At 40.5% G+C, this 17,779-nt stretch overlaps 1 protein-coding gene across 6 annotated transcripts in view; it reads left to right on the forward strand.

The window, feature by feature from the left end:
- TSNARE1 (t-SNARE domain containing 1) overlaps positions 1-17,779 on the forward strand; it is a 503,856-nt gene that overhangs the window by 236,440 nt on the left and 249,637 nt on the right. The gene's annotated exons all lie outside the window — the stretch shown is intronic.

Consider the following 17,779-nt stretch of genomic DNA (forward strand, 5'->3'; position numbering starts at 1 on the left):
TGGTGCTCATCTGTGGTGGAGGCTGTGTAGGGCTGTGTATCCTTCCTCTCCCCAGTTCATATCATTTGGGTACCCCAAAGGTGGGAGTAGGCCTTGCCCATCAGTGCATCTTGCTTAAGCCCCAGTAGGGTCTGGCAGGGCCATGAGTGTGTGTCTAATACATGGGAAAGGGAAGCATGGTGACATATCACTGGGTGCAGCACGGAGTAGCGCTAATCTGCTATCTATGAGTTTAACAGGTTCAAAACTATTGACATTAATAAGAAACCTCAGCTCATCTGTGTGAGTACAGGCAATGGTGATACCAAGTGGTGTTCAGATGTTGGACACCTGCCTGGTCAGAGCTGCCAGGCAGTCTCAGGCTGGGAAAAAGTGGGGCATGAGGGAGGGTTTTGCAGAAAAGTAGGGGGAGAAAGGACTTTTTCTTTACAGAGAACACATTTTTTGTTTAAAAATGCTGAGGTTTGGATCTGCATTTTTTTCTTTTGTTTTTATATGTTTTGTCCCTCATACCTCTCATTTTACAAAGGTGCATGCTTCGATTGTGGGACATCATTTGTATTCTTGTCCTACACCAGTCCTGCTTATTTTGAGATGCATTTAATTTTGAGCTTGATGATATCCAATGTTATAAAACCTTTTTCTCCTCCTAGCACTGCATGTTGCTTCCAAGCCTATAGGCATTGTCCCCCTGTAGAGAACTGAGTTCACACAAAATCCCTTTAATCACCCTTTTGCCTTCTTGACTCTCTGCTTCAGCCCTCTTGAATCTCACAGCTCACCAGTGGTGCTTCTTCCCCTTCCCAGCTGTAAGAGGATGGAAAACATTACAGAATATAAATTGGCCACCAAATAAAAAGGACAGGTTCAAAGATGTGTGATATGGTGGTTTGTGGTTGTTTTTTTGTTTGGTTTTTTTAATGCTTTATTAGGCTTCTTTGTTTACGAACAGGTGTTTGTATTTAAGACTTGATATGAAATGGTGGCATGAGCTGGGGAAACTCTTCCAACCTAAATTTTAGTAGACATCCCTGCAGGTCTGAAACATTTTGGAAATTAAGATATTTTAACTTGATAGGGGGAAGAACCCATTCCCATTTCACAGAAAAGGGAGAGGTAGGAGGGAGATTGTAGGTCGTGCAGCAAGTTGTACTGAGCTCAACAGATTTGACTTTGTCACTGTTGTAAACACAAAGTGTTTGTTTCCAGAGTAACCCATGCCATGGGTTATCTGCTTTGTTATATCTTGTGGGGTTTTTTTTGTTTGTTTTCTTTTGTTTTTCATGATGCTCAGAAGGAAATGGAGATTGGTGGGTCTGGAGGTGTGTACAAAGAGGAATAGGTTAAGTAGCTGTCAAATGGAAGGACTTTTGACATGCAAGGGGTCTGCAGCATTTATGTTTCATGGGTTTGTTTACCTACTGTTTGACATTGGAGTATTAGGTATGGGATCGAGAGTAGACCTAACAAGTTAAGTCAGATACTTTTGGGTAACCCCTCAGTGAGTTTGAAAGCTCCTGTCTATGAGAATAGAGGAACTGGGCCATGGTGTCTTCGTGGTGTGGGGATTTGAGGAACATACCCTGTTGCTTTCAGTAGTGCTTTGTTGTCATTGGTCTTGCTTACGGAACAGGAAAGATGGAAGGGAGAATGAAAGTATTTCAGTGAGATTCATCTCATATGACTTCTTCATGAAAGTCATGTAGTCATTGTAGACATTGACAGGAAGATATTTTGCAAAAGGAGTTATGTACCACATTGCTCTGTTTATTTCCCTGAGTTTCTACTGAAAATCCAAGGAATGAGTGAGCTATTTCGTATTTATGCAACATCATTACATTTAACATCTCTGAGCTTTCCTTTTGATATCCTCTGTCAATTCCCAACATCACAGCAGGAAACAAATCAATGTCCTTGTTCCTTGGTGCAAATATTTGGTGATAAGGTTACTGATAAGCTCTAAATTAGCTTTCATAGTTTCTGCATGCCAAGTTATACATGAACTTCCTTACATACCATGGCAACTGGTTCCTCTTGGCAGCTTGCTCCACTGAGTATGATAAATATGACTTTGGCTTCACTGCAGGACAAGTGATGTGAGAAGACCGCTTGTCTGCAAAATCTTTCCATCAGGAAAATTCCTCGCACTGTGATTCACTCACGCCATATGTGGGGGAATTAAATTCTGGGTGAGATGCATGAAGGAAACCCCACAGGAGAAGAAGTGGTTTGGCAGCTGATCTGTAGAGCTCTTTCAACCACCTCTAAAGAAAATGCTGTGATGCCAGTATCAGTTTCATTACACATCTGGGCTTGACTCATCTGCTACAGTAAAAGAAGAAAGAAAACCAAAGAAATAATTAAAGTTCATTATTGCATGTATATGAAATAGCATTATTAAAGTATCTACCTCACATTTATTTATAACCCTTCTTCCTGACAGAGCCTGACATGTTTCGCAAACACCACTGAATGATTATATATTCTTTGCCCAAAATCTGAGGATGTTGCTCTGCATTTTATTCATCACTTGTTCAGTCAAAATTTATGTTCCTGCACAATCTGTACATTTTTTGAGATCTCTTTCTGTAGGAACATTACTCACGAGACCTACCAGGCATATTTAGAATAAATCGGGGTGGAAGGGCTCAAATTTCTTTCTGAGAAAGTCAACATTTTCTGAGGAGTGCCACTGCATGACAGGGTGAGACTGGAGGAGAAGAATACCACCATCGTCACTACAATCCAATAGACATGTTTTGGTTAGCAGGATGGAGTTATCAATGATGACACTTATCCAGGACAACTGAACTAAGATAACTCCTCTAGGAAAAATTTCTGGAACTTTGGGTGGTACCCAGTGCTCAAAACCCCTTGTAAAACTCAGCCAAATGTAGTTTCCTACAAAATTAAAGCACACGTTAACATCCTTGGGAGACTGGCCCAGGACATACCTCAAGGGCTTGTCTCTGAGTTATGATCAGACTGGTCTCATCCCCTTCCGTTTGCCAAATGAGACCTGAAAATAGATGAAAAAGGTATGTGGCTTTGGCATATTAGCACAGCTGTGTTTGAGCTAAGCAGCAGCAGGGGTAAAAGCATGGGCGGTGGAAGCAAATAGAAAGACTCCAGGACAAAGGTAATGTAAACCCATCAGGGACTTTAAAATGCTGAGCCAGATTGATGCTGCTTTGCTGATGGAAAGTGTCACCTCCCTCAGCGGGCAGTGTCAGTGGTTCGTAGAGCGCTTTCCATGGAGAAAGTCGGTGTGCAGCCTAACAATTATGATAAAATACGCAGTGATATTATGGACTCAGTCAGCTTCCATAATTGGTATGGAAAATATATGTCCAACATTAACTGTGCCAACAATTTCCTCACTCAGTCTAATCTCAGATCAGTAGAGAGTTTAGTATTTACCTGGAAAGAGAGTTTTTTCCGATGCTTTTCTTTTACCCATTTTTTAATCTCTATTACGAGAAGCCCCTGTGGCAAGAAAGTTTCCTTTCCAGAAGGCGGGCAGGATGTTGTTTTATCTTCAGAAATTAGTGGCAAATACTTCTCCAGGAGAAGACAGAAATTTCTGTCTATAAATGTGATTTCCTGCTCAACCACTGTGGACTTTACTCCCCAATAGTTGGGTTGTGTATGGTAACTAAGGAGCAACAACAGTAATGCATAGGCTTCCCTAATGGTTACACTGGTTTTAGAAAGATTCTCTGCCTTCCTTCTCCCATCCTTGATTATGAAATACGTCAGCACTACTGAGGGTTTCATACCCTATGAGGAAGATCTGCAGATGGTCCTATCTCAGGCCCCGTCTTACCTGAGTGGAAGATCTTTGCCTTTTGGAAGCATCCTGGATCTGTCTTTGGCTTCCTTTCAATTCACTTTCATACTTTCTTTCCTATTTGTCCCACTCTCCCCATTCCTGAGCATCTTCTGTGTTCTTAATTCAGTCTTGCTAGTCCCTGCTCTCTTTTTGGTTAGTTGTCCCTCTTCCTCTGTCACTGTTTCTCCTTCTCCCCCATCTTTTGCTCACGCCTCTCCCCTCTGTAGAAGTTGTGGCAAAGAATTGAGAGTGAAAAGCATTGAAGCCATTTCCTTGACATGTGTACCTCTTTTATAGCATGTGATATGACCAGTTGCATTTCTTCCCATAACCGTATTATTAATGTTTAAATTGTACTTATTGACATAATGATACCTATTGTGAGACTAACAATATAAATATGCTCGAGGAACAGCTAGGAAAACAAGATAAGAGTGTCTCAGTGCCCGGGGGATGTACACAGGGTGGAGAGTAATGGAGATCATTATGTATTTTGATCATCAACAATTTTTCAGTAAAAGAGGATTTAAAAACTTGCAGCAGTTTTCAGCATATTAAGTGTGTGTGTGACGCTGAAGCGAATTGGGATTAGCTTGTGTAGTGACTCCTTTCTGTGTTGTAGCAAACTACTTCTTACTCAAACTTAGTTTATGAAGTTCCTCTGCTCAGTGGAGCCTGTGGAAGTCCGAAGTGTTCTCTGCAAATATCGCTCTCTTCATATTTGAAAATTTGAAGGGATATCAAACAGGATTGATCAAGGATTGGGAGTTTGCATGGCAAAACAGACTCTGTTCTCCATTTATTCTGCTTCTGCCTGGTTTCTACACTGTCCTTTAGAAGAACAAGGTAGCATTTTTGGAGAGAATAGCAACCTTTGTAACTCAAAAGTATGTCATGCTAAAAAGCAACCAGCTGAAATGAAACAAACAGGTTCAGTCCAGGTGTTTTGAATAAAAAGTTAAATATCGTAAAGCTAAATAGACGTGGTAAATAACTTTTGAGGAGTCATCGTGGGAAGATAAAGAATCAAAAAAACCCCCATTGATATCCATGAGAATTTTGCCATAAGCTTCACTAGGATCAAAATTCAACCCTCAGAAACTAAATCCCAGGAATTATAACAGTTTTCTTGCTGATATTCTTTTTCTTGGTCAGGGCCCCTCCTTGTTGTTACATGAAAGGTCAGCCTGGAACTTCGGAGAGAGAAAGGTGAAATTTGTGAGGAAGACAGCTTTAACATAGTGGCTTCCCCACTGCAGTACATCCTTCCTGGTCCATATTGGGCATCCCTTGATGGATTTAAATTGACCTTCAGGCTTCTTCCTGCCTCTTGGATTGTTCTGAGCACTAAATCCTGGAGAAGCAAAGACCTCTTGTCTGACCTGAGCACATTTCATGGATAATCTCTGTGTCTGTTCTGTGGACTCTATAACGTCTTCAAAAGACACAGCATTGAGCATCTGCTTTCTCCTCTCTCCCCACCACTGGTTTGTTTCTAATGAAATATTTATTAAGAGAATGATATTTGCAGGCAGAGAAGGAGATAATTCATGCAAGCAATCAGCTCTGGGTTAACTGGAGAATGAAAATGTCTTGGACCGTAGCAAAAACTCATAATCAAAGGGCTCCCCAGCTATCCATCAAACAATCAATTACTGTATCCATTAGTCCCCTTTCACCACACATTAGAACAATTTACTAGACATGCTAATGTTCGGGTCATTGCTCCTTAAGGATGAGCAAATAGCAGAGGCATCTATCAAAGTTTTGATGCAGTGTGATCTCAAATAGTGTGAATATATAACTTAGATCACTTCATATTCTCATGGTATTATTAAGTCTATTAAGGACCTGGTCTGTGGGGGAGATGCTAGTTGCCTCCAGATCTCACCAGCGGGAGGAAAGTTGTCAAAAGAAATTCAGCATTTCATATGGTTCAGCCTTCTGTGTGGTGAGATAGAAGGTCATTCTGTGCGAAACATGAACTAACAAACCGCACATCAGTAAAACTGTGGTGTTTTTGTCACTTCTTGGTTATGCTGACCAGATAATTGCAAACATGTTTTCTACTCTTAAATGTGCCATGTGGGAGAAGACAGAATTTCACCATGAAGAGGGAATCCAGGTAGGTTCTAGGGCACCACCCCAAATCTGTCTTGCCTCACTGTGCTCATCCAGTACCGGATAAATCTAATGGGATCTCAAACCATACATGCCAAAGGAATCTCTGTTAATTATTCTACAGTGTAGATTTCTACCTCTGAAGGCAACAAGGCTCTTTCTACAGTCAGTTGAGAGAAATAGACACATCTTAGTGTACTCATCTGAGCTAAGTAGGATGAATTGTTCTCCAGGGGGAAAAAAAAAAAAAGTAATCAGTGAGGGGTTTGGTGGTTTTTGTTGGGTTTTTTTGTTTGTTTGTTCTTTTTTTCCATAGTCTCCCTTGGCCACACCTGGGCATCTGAAGTGTAGGTCTCTACTTCTGAGCCTGACATTCAAGGCTCCCTTTATAGTCTACGACACAATCTCATGTTAAGTAGCTGTCAATCTTTTTAATCTGGAGAATAGGGCTCTTATCTCCATTGACTTTATTGACCATGTCTCTACTGAATATAATGGGAGTCTTAATAAGGAGCTTGGAGGTCAGTGCTTCCAGTATGGGTATATAAAGCTTGGCGAGGTGGATTTCTGGCAGTTCAATTTGGCTGATGAATTCAAACGAAGATATCTACTGTGCAAACATCTCAAATTAGTGTTAAGTGATCCCACTTACATGTCTATACCTCCAGTCCTGAACCAGCATCTCCCTAATTTATCCCTCTTTTTCTGAATGGGAGACTTGATATCTGATTGGACAAACTGGCCTCTAACTTTAGGTAACTCTGTTAACAGCATATAGCTCCTTGCCTCTATTAGCAGTTTATAGCTCCTTAGAAAGTCAGTGGTGAACAGGCAAAAAAAATGAAGCAAGGGCATAACTTTGTTGGGTTGAATTACCTGCTGGAGAAGCCCTCTTTGCTGTTTTGGGTAGACAGGGAGCAGAAGGAAATAAATTCCCTGCAAACACCCTTCCTGTGGTTCGCTGTGGTCCCTTTCTCCCCCAGACATTCATGGCTCCTTGGACAGAGAGAGGGGACAGTGCCAATGGGTGTGTGCCTGCACCCATGTGTACACCCATATATGTTAGTGAGGAGCTTCTTGTGCAGTGCAATCTTAGGTGAAGTGATTAAAAAGCTCATGTCCACACACACAAAGGAGCACCAAGGAACAGTACATTATATACTAGAAAATACTGTGCACCACGGCATGCACGCATGTGCTGTATCACCTGGAGCAGCTCATTGCTGAGGTCGTAGGTCGTGATTTACAAAAAGAGTAAGTAAAAAAAAAGAGAGCATTTTGAGTAATAAGTAGTTATTTCATAAGGCATTATGAAGCTTGAGGTGTAATCTAGTCTTCAAAGAAATAACAGAAAGCTGTTGTCTTTCTACTGAAAGGATCCTATTTCAGTGTGGTTTTGGAGCCAGAGGTCTATTTTGGGGAGTGAAATATGATTTTAATTCAGTGAGTATGTCCTAGCCTTGCAGAATCTGTTCATTTCTCCTTTATTACTGTAGGAATGGAAAGTATCCAGACTTGAGCCCTTTGAGAATAGGTCAAATAGTTATGAAAATTGCCAAGAGGCAACCAATCAACCAAACAACCAAAGCTCCCATACAGCAGTTTTCAGAGTGGACTTTAACATGTGACAAAATTTCTCCTGTGTTTGGGTGAAAACTTCCAACAGAAATGTATTTTTATGGCACAAGCAATGAAGTCTTGGAGTTAATGGCTTGGGAAGGATATTGGTACATACAGAGAGAATAAAAAAGAATACAAACAGGGCAAGTAAAATAACGAGGAATAGTCTATAAACATCAGAGAAGAAAATGAGGGAGCTAAATTAAGTAGTCTAGAAGAAAGTATCAATAGAGACATGATTACAGTCTATAAATACTTCCAAGGTGAAAATATAAATGAAGATCAGGTGAATTATTCGCCAAGTTAAATAATAGAAGTCGGAAGGGCCTGATGTTAGGGAAGATACACGTAAGTTAAGCACTAAAGCTCATAAAGAACAGTTGTGTGGATGGTTAATGCTCCATCAGTTTGGAAAGTCAATAGCACAGTTAAAACATAAGTAAAATAAATAATAATAATGGTCAAATAAAAATGTGTGGTAGAAATTATCTGAATATTTATCTGTGGCCTCTTCTGCCTCTGACATAGTTAAGACATTGTCCTGATGTTCACTGGAAAAATGCACAGATTTTGGACAATTTTGTTACACGTCACGTTCTGGAGGTGCTGAGCTGAAAACCTTTCAGCATTTTTTATCTTGATCCTTTCCCTGAATGTTTTATTTTGCAAACATTTTAGGTAGCTTTTCAATCCTCATGAAAGCCTTCATCAAGTCTGTATGCTAATCGCGCGGTATGGGACTGAACGCTTGAGCTAAAGAAAGGTTAGCATCTCTGTAAATGTATATCACAGAGACAGCATGGAGCACATGAGGATAATAAAGCTGGTCTGCACTGCTTTCCTTTGCTGGCACTTCCTATTTCTTGTCACTCTTTGGAAGGTTAAATTCACTTCATCTTGCCCTATAAAGAACTCATACAGGATAAATTAGCAAGCTGCTGAATTCTTCCTATTTAATTGTCCCTGGACAAACTAATTCAGAAACAAGATTTTGTTTCCTTTAGCAATGTTTACTCTTCCCATTTTCATTATTTCACTTTGCAGGTACTTTGGTCGCAAATAAACATCTGTGACTAAATTTATGTAATATCTTTAGTTTCTCTTTCTTGAGACATTGTCTAGATCTGTAATAACTAGATTGCTGTTCTTGAGGAAAAAAATAATTTTCTTGCTGCTGTTCTTGTATTTTTCTTTAAATCAGTAAATGTCCTGACTTCATTTGACTTGAAATTCAAGTTGTCAGTCTTCATTTTTCTTGAGTTGACTAGTTGTTAAATATTTCCAGTAAATCAGTGTACTCAGATCCATGTTGCCCCTTGATGTCACAGCACGCAAAAATCAGGGCAAGCGTTTAACTCCCTTCAGCTGAACTTATTTTTTTTAAGGTTATTTACAGGTTGGGAGATTAGACTATGTTAGACAGGAACTATCACTGGTCAGGAGAAAGAACCAGACTCATCCCTCCTGCATGGATGTATCTAGGACAGGTAGGAGGAATGGGGAAAAGTCCCCATTGATGTTTCTGGTCTTTAGAGGAAGCATTCTTAGAGGGATAGCAACCATTTCACCAATTTAGTTGAAAATGTGATCTTTATTTCACTGAACATATTTCTTTAGGAACAAATGCCACAGACCTTTTGATTGCAAAAGTCCCTGTCTAAATAGGCTCTGCTGTGCAGTGCTGTGCCATAATTATACACTTAAGAATACAACTACTAGAATAAAATGCTAATTTCCAAGTATCTTCTTTTCCTCCCAGCACTGCCAATTGGATGATTGTGTCCCATGAGCTGGAACATATCAAGTTTGGAGAGAAAGAAAAAAAAAAAAAGTTTGGTAGGAAGCATGGGGAGACAATAAAAGGAATTTCTATTTGTTAGGTTATACACTTTCAGCACACACCTTGTCAGCTTGAGCAGATATGTCACTTAAAAGAGACCAAGGAACTTGCCCTAAGCAATTCTTGATTGCAGCACACAGAAACAGCAAAAAACATTGGAAAAAAGCTGCTTGGTCTTGCTAAAGCCCTATTTTATCTTCTAAGTTTAAGGAAAAGCCCATAAAGACTGTGCTTTCCTGGCCTCAGTTATTTCCTTGACCCAAGAGGAACAGCAGAAACTCTATAATCAGCATAGATAGATGTGCTCTTCCAGATCCAGCTGAGCTGACTGAAAACACAACCCACTCAAGCTGTGTTGGGATTGTCTTCATGGCTTTCCTAACAGGATGGCACTTGTGTTCGCTCCCAAGTCCATCTCTAGCAAAACCAGTGGAGAAATACCCATCCACCTTTTTTTAAGAGTACCTGCATGTATAGCTGATGTGGTATAAGGGGCTTTCACAAAAACTACGAGCCAGGATCACTTGCCTGGATTTATCCTTTGTTAAATAATCTAAAAAGGGACCCTAGAAAAAAGGCAGGCAAACCGTCAACACTACCTGTGTTGGGAAGTAGCCCAACATAATTACCTAGTCTTTGTTAACAATTACTTCCTCCGTCATCTTCACGGTGTCTTTGCTTTCCTAAATCTCATTTTGAGATGCTCATGACAGCTTCAGTTCTGGCCAGTTCTGGTCAAAAAGCTCAGTCTAATTAGATCTCCCTAGAGATAGAAAGTTTTCTTCTCAACCTGTTGAAAAGAGAAGCCAGAGCGAGCCCTTTACATGCTGTCTGGCCATTGTGAATGGGTTCACCAGAGGTTGACCACAGATCATGTCACTGATCCATGACAGCCTGTTGTAAAGCAGTGCTGCTAGATAGTCCCAAATTAGATTTTCAATATTTTCATTTCGATTCAGTTGATGTCTCTTGTTTCACTGCAGGTGTCTGTCATTTTGTATCTTTTTAACATTTTTATTACTTTTGTTTGTATTTTAATTAAAACCAAAAATGTCCTGAAGAAAAACAATTAAGGGGTTTTGTATAGTATTAGTGTAATACCTAACAAGCAGCTGCCTGCAATCAGACTTGGATCAATAGGCTTTATTGTAGCAAATTTACAGGTAAATTTTAAAAAAAAGGTTTACATGGCATTGAGGAAACATGAACTTTTGTTCCCTCTTCTCCTATCACTGCTGTGCACATATGAAGGGTCTGTCAAAGACACTTTATTGTGGAACTTTCCAGCTTCTGGTTTTGATCTGTTTGGTTTCTCTGCTGATGCCATGCCATGCCATGTGTGCTGCTGACTTCACGCTTGCTTGGAGTGGCTATTTCAGATGGGACAAATCCTGTCCTAGACTCCACTTACTTGATTTTCTCTCTATCGAGAGGTTGCTTTCTCAGGTGGAGATGCCACAATGGGAGTCACCAATTAATTACTCAGAAGGACTTTGCCTTGCTCTGACTCTTTTGATCATTTTGAGTAAATCACTTTGACTTTATGTTTTCAGGTTACCAGCCTGTGATAATGCCCCTGTTTTGTTCTGAGTTAGTGCCGAAAAAATTTGCTGTGAACTGGACCAAAGGGCTGAGCATCCTTTGCGACAGAAGACAGACCATTTATGTTTTGATCCCTTATGGTGAAAGCCGATGGATAATCGAAGGCTGCTGAGAAAAGCCTGTAAGTGAAAAAAGGTTATGTTTGCCTGCAGAGGCATTGCTGTTGTCCCAGTGCAGAGCTAGTCATTGCTGTGCTGCAGCATCTTGCTGTTTTCTCAGTACAAAGTTGTCATTATTCAAGCTGGGGCTCTTCCATGGCTGATGCCAGAAGCTGTGGTGGGGGGAACAGGTGTCCCATTCTGCTGCTCCAAGCTTAGCCCCCACTTTTCTTCTTCTCTCCCACAAAGGTGGACCCCACTCTCACAAAGAGGCAGGACCCTTGTCTTGTCTCATCAACTGACCACCTACCCTCACAAGGCTCAGCGATGTTCCTCCAGATGAGTGGTGAAAAGCTGCCTCTGATTTTAATTCTAATTTGGGATCAGGCTTTTGGGCAGTAGCTGAAGTGCTGTGAACACAGACAGTGCAGGGGCTGTGAAATGGGCAGATGCTTTGTAGAGAAGTCACTAAATGAGAATGTTCCTCAATACAGCTGTGAACATTTGCTTGGACACTGAGCAGTCCACTGAAACTCTGCCAAAGGCCAGTAACAAAAAGAGATTAAAAGATTGCTGCCAAAGAGGTTTTGTGGGAGTCAACCACATTTCTGAAAAAAAAGTGTCTGTGCACTCCAAAAAACCTGAGAAGGAGAAAAGGATTAACAGGAGTGACTCTCCTCCAAAGTGCATGGCATAAAAATATACTCTGGTTTTGCCGCTAACATGCAAATTCAAATGCTCCATTCTGCATAGCAGCTACTAGGATTCAGTAAATCTGCCCATTTTCATACCTTCCATGTAGTACAAAAGCAGTCAATTTATTGAAAGAAAAAAGACATACTTTTTCTTTCCAGCATCTTCCTACTTTTCCACTGCACCACACTACAGAGTGGAACTGTGCCCATGCTAGGGATTGTCTCTGCTGCAGGAAATCAAGCTGAATTTGGCTCTTGCCTCCATGTGAACCCAGGAAAAAGACTTCTCACTTGTTTTTGCACTAGACGGGTGTTAACGAGTGAGCCAGTGACTCATTCTCCTTCTTGTTTGCCTTTCTAGAAGGGACCTGCTCACCAGCTGTGCGGCACATATGTTGGGAGGCAGAGACAACACGGTCATTTCTAGACAGTCTTGATGTGTCTGTAAGCTCTTGCAAGTGTGGTCCATTTACGAAAATGCTGGGTGCTTCAGGTGTTCAGTGAGGGAGCTGTGAGCAGGGGAGTTTTCTGCCTAGCATCAGGATCCAGGGACAACGTTCAGTACAGCTCTCAGCCAGCAGTGCCAGCCAAAAATAAATGGTGCCAGCAGCAGAGTTGTGCAGAGATGGAGAATTATGAGAATATAATTCAGACAGCTAGGAAAGGGCAGGAACAGCTTTAGGAATGTGGTGTGATGCTGTAAAAATACCAACGAATGCTCTCCTTTTGTGACAATATTAAAGGAGCATTTATCCACTTGCTTTGCATGTATAGAGATGCCACCTGAAGCTAGTGATAGCACAAGCACTTGGCTTTGAGAAGGATTTTAGACATGTGTGATCAGACTTAAGTCATTCAACGAAAAGGGTTTGAAAAGAAGATGCTAGATTACAGAGAGGGGAAATTTATACCTCTATTCACTGTTGCTGTTTCGTTTCACTCACATTGCCATGGGACCATCTATTTGCATGGTAAATAAAGCTGCCAAATCAAGAGAAAAAAAGGAGAAGGGCTGGAAATAAGAACAGGACAAACTGCCCCTTCCTTCCCTTATGGGGCATCCATAAGAATTATGCAGTGTGAAAATACATGACAAAATGTAGCCCTTGCGATCAACTGAAGTTTCCCCTAGAAGCTGATGATCTCCATGAGCAAAATATTAGTGTCCGCCCCACCGTCTAAGCCTGGTGGGAAGGGCATTCCTCCTAAAACTGGTCTTCACCTCGGGGTGAAAATATGCTGTGCTTCTTAAAAGCACGTTAGTTATCAGAGAGCTAAACCTCAGGCCCCTGGCTTATTTTCTTTTTCTTCATCTACCACAGACATGTCATTTAATTCTCTCACCCTGAGTACAGTAAGATTGACTCTGAACTAGAGAAGCCCTAGGTGATGAGGTCAGGATTGCTCAGAATGAATTTGGTGAAGTAATAAAGTCTTGAAGGAAAAATAAAGAAGCAGAAAACAGTAGGAGGTATGAACTAGGTACTCTGTTACTAAGTCTCTTCTAGTTCCAGGAAACTAAATGGATTTTCTTAGTCTTCATGACTGCAGAGACTTGAACAATTAAATTTATAAATGCTGAAAAGTGAACTAGCAAAATAGTTTCTGCTATTACATTTCCCCTAAAATTATTAATTTCTTGCAGATTCTGTAGCAGTAAGCTAGTAGAAATGGTGATTTTCTTGCTCAATGTCAGGTTCATATCATTCAAAAGTAAACAACTTGATCAAGAGTGAAGACAGAAACACATGAGAGATTCTAGATAATTTAAATAAAAATGCACTTCAACCCTTCCCTTTATGCTAATTTCCCCATGATGTTTTTTCTCATGCTACATTGGTGCAGAGTAATAAAATTTACATAACTTGAAGAAAATGCTGAACGCATTTCTGTATTTGCCCATGTTAGTGATGCGTGCAGGAAGGATTGAAAATATCCCACTTAAAAGTTGTCCTTGTTACGGTAGTTTTAAATGTGCCCATGTTTGAGTGAAAAGGAAGAGCAAGCAATGGTTAATTTGTGATTGCATTTCTTCCCCCGTTGTTGTGGGAAGCTCCTCTCATAAGATAACAGAGCTCAGATTACCAATCACTGCTGTGATCTTCTGTGCGAAAGATAATGCAAAGTTGTAATATCACTATTTCACTCCTCTAAAAGATTTAGAAGTCCCAGGCTGCTTGTTCTGTGCCTGCCTGAGGCCTTTCTACCTGTAATTGCTTTGGGCTTTTGCTTGGCAAGATACAGCTCTAAATCTCATTGAGTCTGCAAGGTTAGTTGTTTTGGAAGGATGGTTTGAGAAAGATCATCTAATCTGATTTATCTGCCTTCTTAATTTAGCTGTACATTGTAGATAGGTAGGCCAAACTGGCTACTCCATGCCATTTTTGTCCCAGACAGCTTGCAGTGCCAATGTACTATGAAAAATGTGTCAGGCACAGGCAGGCAGCATAACTACAGCAGTATTCTGCACAGTGGTCCTCCATGTAAAGTATTTTATTGATCTTTAATGCAGGCACTCCGGCCTCATTATTCTACATGCAATAAAATGTGAATCTCTAAGCCTGGATGCTAGTGAGAATAGGATACCCTCATAAAGTGTAGCCTGGCTGTTTATATGTCTATACATACTATAAAGCAGGAGATAAACATTTCTGCATTTGCATTTTGTGTGAAAGCCAGAGCCAAAATGTTACCCAAGGAGATGTGATAGTTTGCCGGAGGTGTGGGAGGTGTGTTGATTACTGCTTGAGCTGGCCATATCCCTGCTAGAGGTGCAGGAGGCTTCTTGAGATTGGAGAAGACAGATCACCCTTCCTTGGTTTGCTACCTGAGACATGTAAGACCTCTAAAATACTCTATTTTCATGGTTGCAAAAGAGTTCCTTGGAACAACCTGCAGTGTGTAGTACAAAATTAGCTTATGTGAGCTAGATTTCTTTTACCTCTGCTCATATAAACTTGGAAGTAACCAGTGAATTTGTAAGCTGTGCTTTGCATATCAAAGGCAAGTTATTTTCTGGATTGGGCTAGTTTGGATCTAAGAGAAATGGTGCTGTGTAATAGAGCAAGTTGCCAGACTGACTCCAAGACCTTGCAGGATGATCTAGAATAAAGGAGAAGGCTTTCAGTCTCGAGTGTCTAGCAATCAGGTGATGATGAGGACAGCTCTAACTGCTTGAAATGTGGATACGAGTGGAGAAGTAGTCAGAAAAATTTACTTGTGTTCCTTCTTATTCTCCAGAATTAGGTCTTCAGTCCAGTTAGAACACCCACTTTCCCCACTTTGATGGTACCAACAGCTCTGTCACATCTGTCCTAAGATACTCCATTAATATCCTCTTCCCGTGTTTTCACACACAGTCAGAAATGAAACCCTCCTCTCCAGGACACAACTCCTGGCTGAAGTCAGAGTGGATGGAGATGGGGTAGAAATGGGTTCACATTGTCTAATTTCAGGCACTGAGCTCAATTAAGTCTCCTCTTCAGCTGCCTTCATGCCAAAGTTGAAGATAGAAGCATGTGCATGTCTTCCTTAGCCCTTCATCCTCCTGTCCCCATAGTGTGTCATTCATCTGGTGGACACAGTCTGTAAATCCAGTTCCAATAAATCTTAATTACTTACCTCAACCTTTACAGTTCTTTTGGGAAAGACTGTAAGATGACCATCTTATTGCAGCTGACATTGGGCACCTTAATTATCTGACTTGTAACTAACCTGAGCTGGAGGGAGTGTATGTGTGTGTCTCCCTTTTTCTCTCTCTCTTATAATTTTTGTCTATATCTTCAGATTTTGATGAGATGTGGAAAAGAAATTTTCTTTTGAAATCACTAAACGTTTCACTGGCCATAAGAGCCGTTTCTCATCCACCTCCAGTCAACATTTCGTGTCCTTAATTTCTGATAAGGGAACAATCTTGTAATGAGCAATCAGAAATGGCATCATTAAAGTTAGAGATGTAAAAGGGAGCTACAGGACTGAGACAGTACCAGCACACATCTTACTCCTACAGGAGATTCCCTAACTCTCTGAAGATGAACTGTGAAGGCTGGTTGATGTTATATTAGCTGGGGTCTGTGTTAGATTTCTGCTTCTGGGTGGAATAAAGACCATATGGGAACTAGAAGAGAGGTCATTTCAGTCCCTAGCTTGGTGATTTTATGTGACATGGGTTGTAAAACTTGTGATATTGCTGTGTACAAGGAGAAGAAATTGTGTGTGTTAACGTTCCTCTTCTGTCCCTTCTAATATACAAATGGCAAGTGAGGCAGGCACAGGGCTGAGAGGGGTCATCTTTGGAGGGATCTCAGACATGCAACTTCTGATGCAAAGATTTTACTGCTGGTAAAGTACAGGTACTGGCAGAGGTTGTCACCATCCAGATAAAACCTTTTAAAATTTTTTTTCCTTTTCTCTATCAGCAGCTGCATATAGCATCTCCCTATTGGTAGAATAAATCTGGTTAAAAAATGTAGTTGTAAGCAGCAACGATTTTATCCTAGTGAAAAGATTTTATCTATAGAAAAAAATGTTGTGCCTGGGCATAATTTTTCAGATATGATGAATAACAGCATAGTATGACCCTCAGTCCTAAGAATTTAATTTTAAAAAACTACTGAGCATATCAGATATACTCAACTTTTTCTTCCTATCATTTTTTTCACAGGCAGAGTTTGGTTTATAGATACATCTTGACAAAAATCTGCCACAGGCAAATTTCAACAAAAGAACCACTTCAAACACATCCAATTAACAATTTATGAAAGGAAATCCAACAGAAAATTACACATAGATTCATAGGGCATAAAATTTGGCACTAAATAAAATTTAATGTGGAAATGACTGTATAGGGAATTATGGCCCCTTCCAGTGCATTGTCAAAAGGAACTTTATCTGTGGAGGCTGAGTGCCCTCCATCATATCTTTTCTTGCTATAAATAAAATATTTTGTCAGACATGGCAATGAGCACAACTCAAAAGGGAACGAAGACCACTGATAAACCAAGCTATATGCAGTTTTCAATCAGAAGTATTAAAAGTTATTAGATTTCTTCACACTGTCGAATCTAGGATTTGTTCGCTTTATCACAGAAATGAGGGGCTCTGTACCATCAACAAACACAAAATCACTTTTAATTTGTTAGCACAGCCAGCCACCATACATACCCTGATAGAAGGTCATGGTGACTGTATTTAATGTTACTATGGAGCCATTTTTGTCTGGAAAGAAATTTCAGCCCCCCCTGTTGTTTCCTGATTTACTCACTCATTCAGCAGCCGTGGTTGGATTTTCTCGAAATATACTGAGGATACAAACTCATGTAATTGCCTTCAGGAGCTCTGAAATTAATTTAAGTCACTTCTTTGTTTAGAGAAAAACATCTGTGTCTAGACCATTATCTATTTAAGCACATGAATAGCTGGCTTTTGTAAGGGATGACTGAGCAGCATCACTTGCATTGCACTATCTGGATTATTTGGGGGGGAGAGTGTTATTTACAGATACCAGGACCAACAAGGGGGGATGACTAATAGAGTTGACACAGGCCAAGATCAAGCATATTTGTGATACAACTGTGGTATTACATGGACTGATATAATTTGAAGAGTTGGTTGCTGTATTGCTGGCTTTCCTGTTAATTCTGTTTTCCCACATCAAAACAGAACAGGAAACATTTGAAAACTTGTAAATTTGTTGTCTTCCACTGAAATGCATATCTGTGTAGGAAAGCATGTCTTTAAGTGTCCATTCATGTGCATTTAGGTCCATGGCACAGTGTTGTTGCTGTGACTGTGGTACAAGAATTTCATTAGATCACTGTTTTCTGCATCTTCAAAGGGCAGACACTTGAGCTCTTCCAGCCTACTTGGCGTTGTGCAGTATAACTGCCTCTGCATGTCCTAGTTAGCCCACTGGTGAAGATGAGAGGACACCTCTGTCACTATAAATGAAGCATTAGAATACCCCAAGGGC

This window comes from Ciconia boyciana, chromosome 2, assembly GCF_034638445.1.
Source record: "Ciconia boyciana chromosome 2, ASM3463844v1, whole genome shotgun sequence".
NCBI classification, from domain to species: domain Eukaryota; kingdom Metazoa; phylum Chordata; class Aves; order Ciconiiformes; family Ciconiidae; genus Ciconia; species Ciconia boyciana.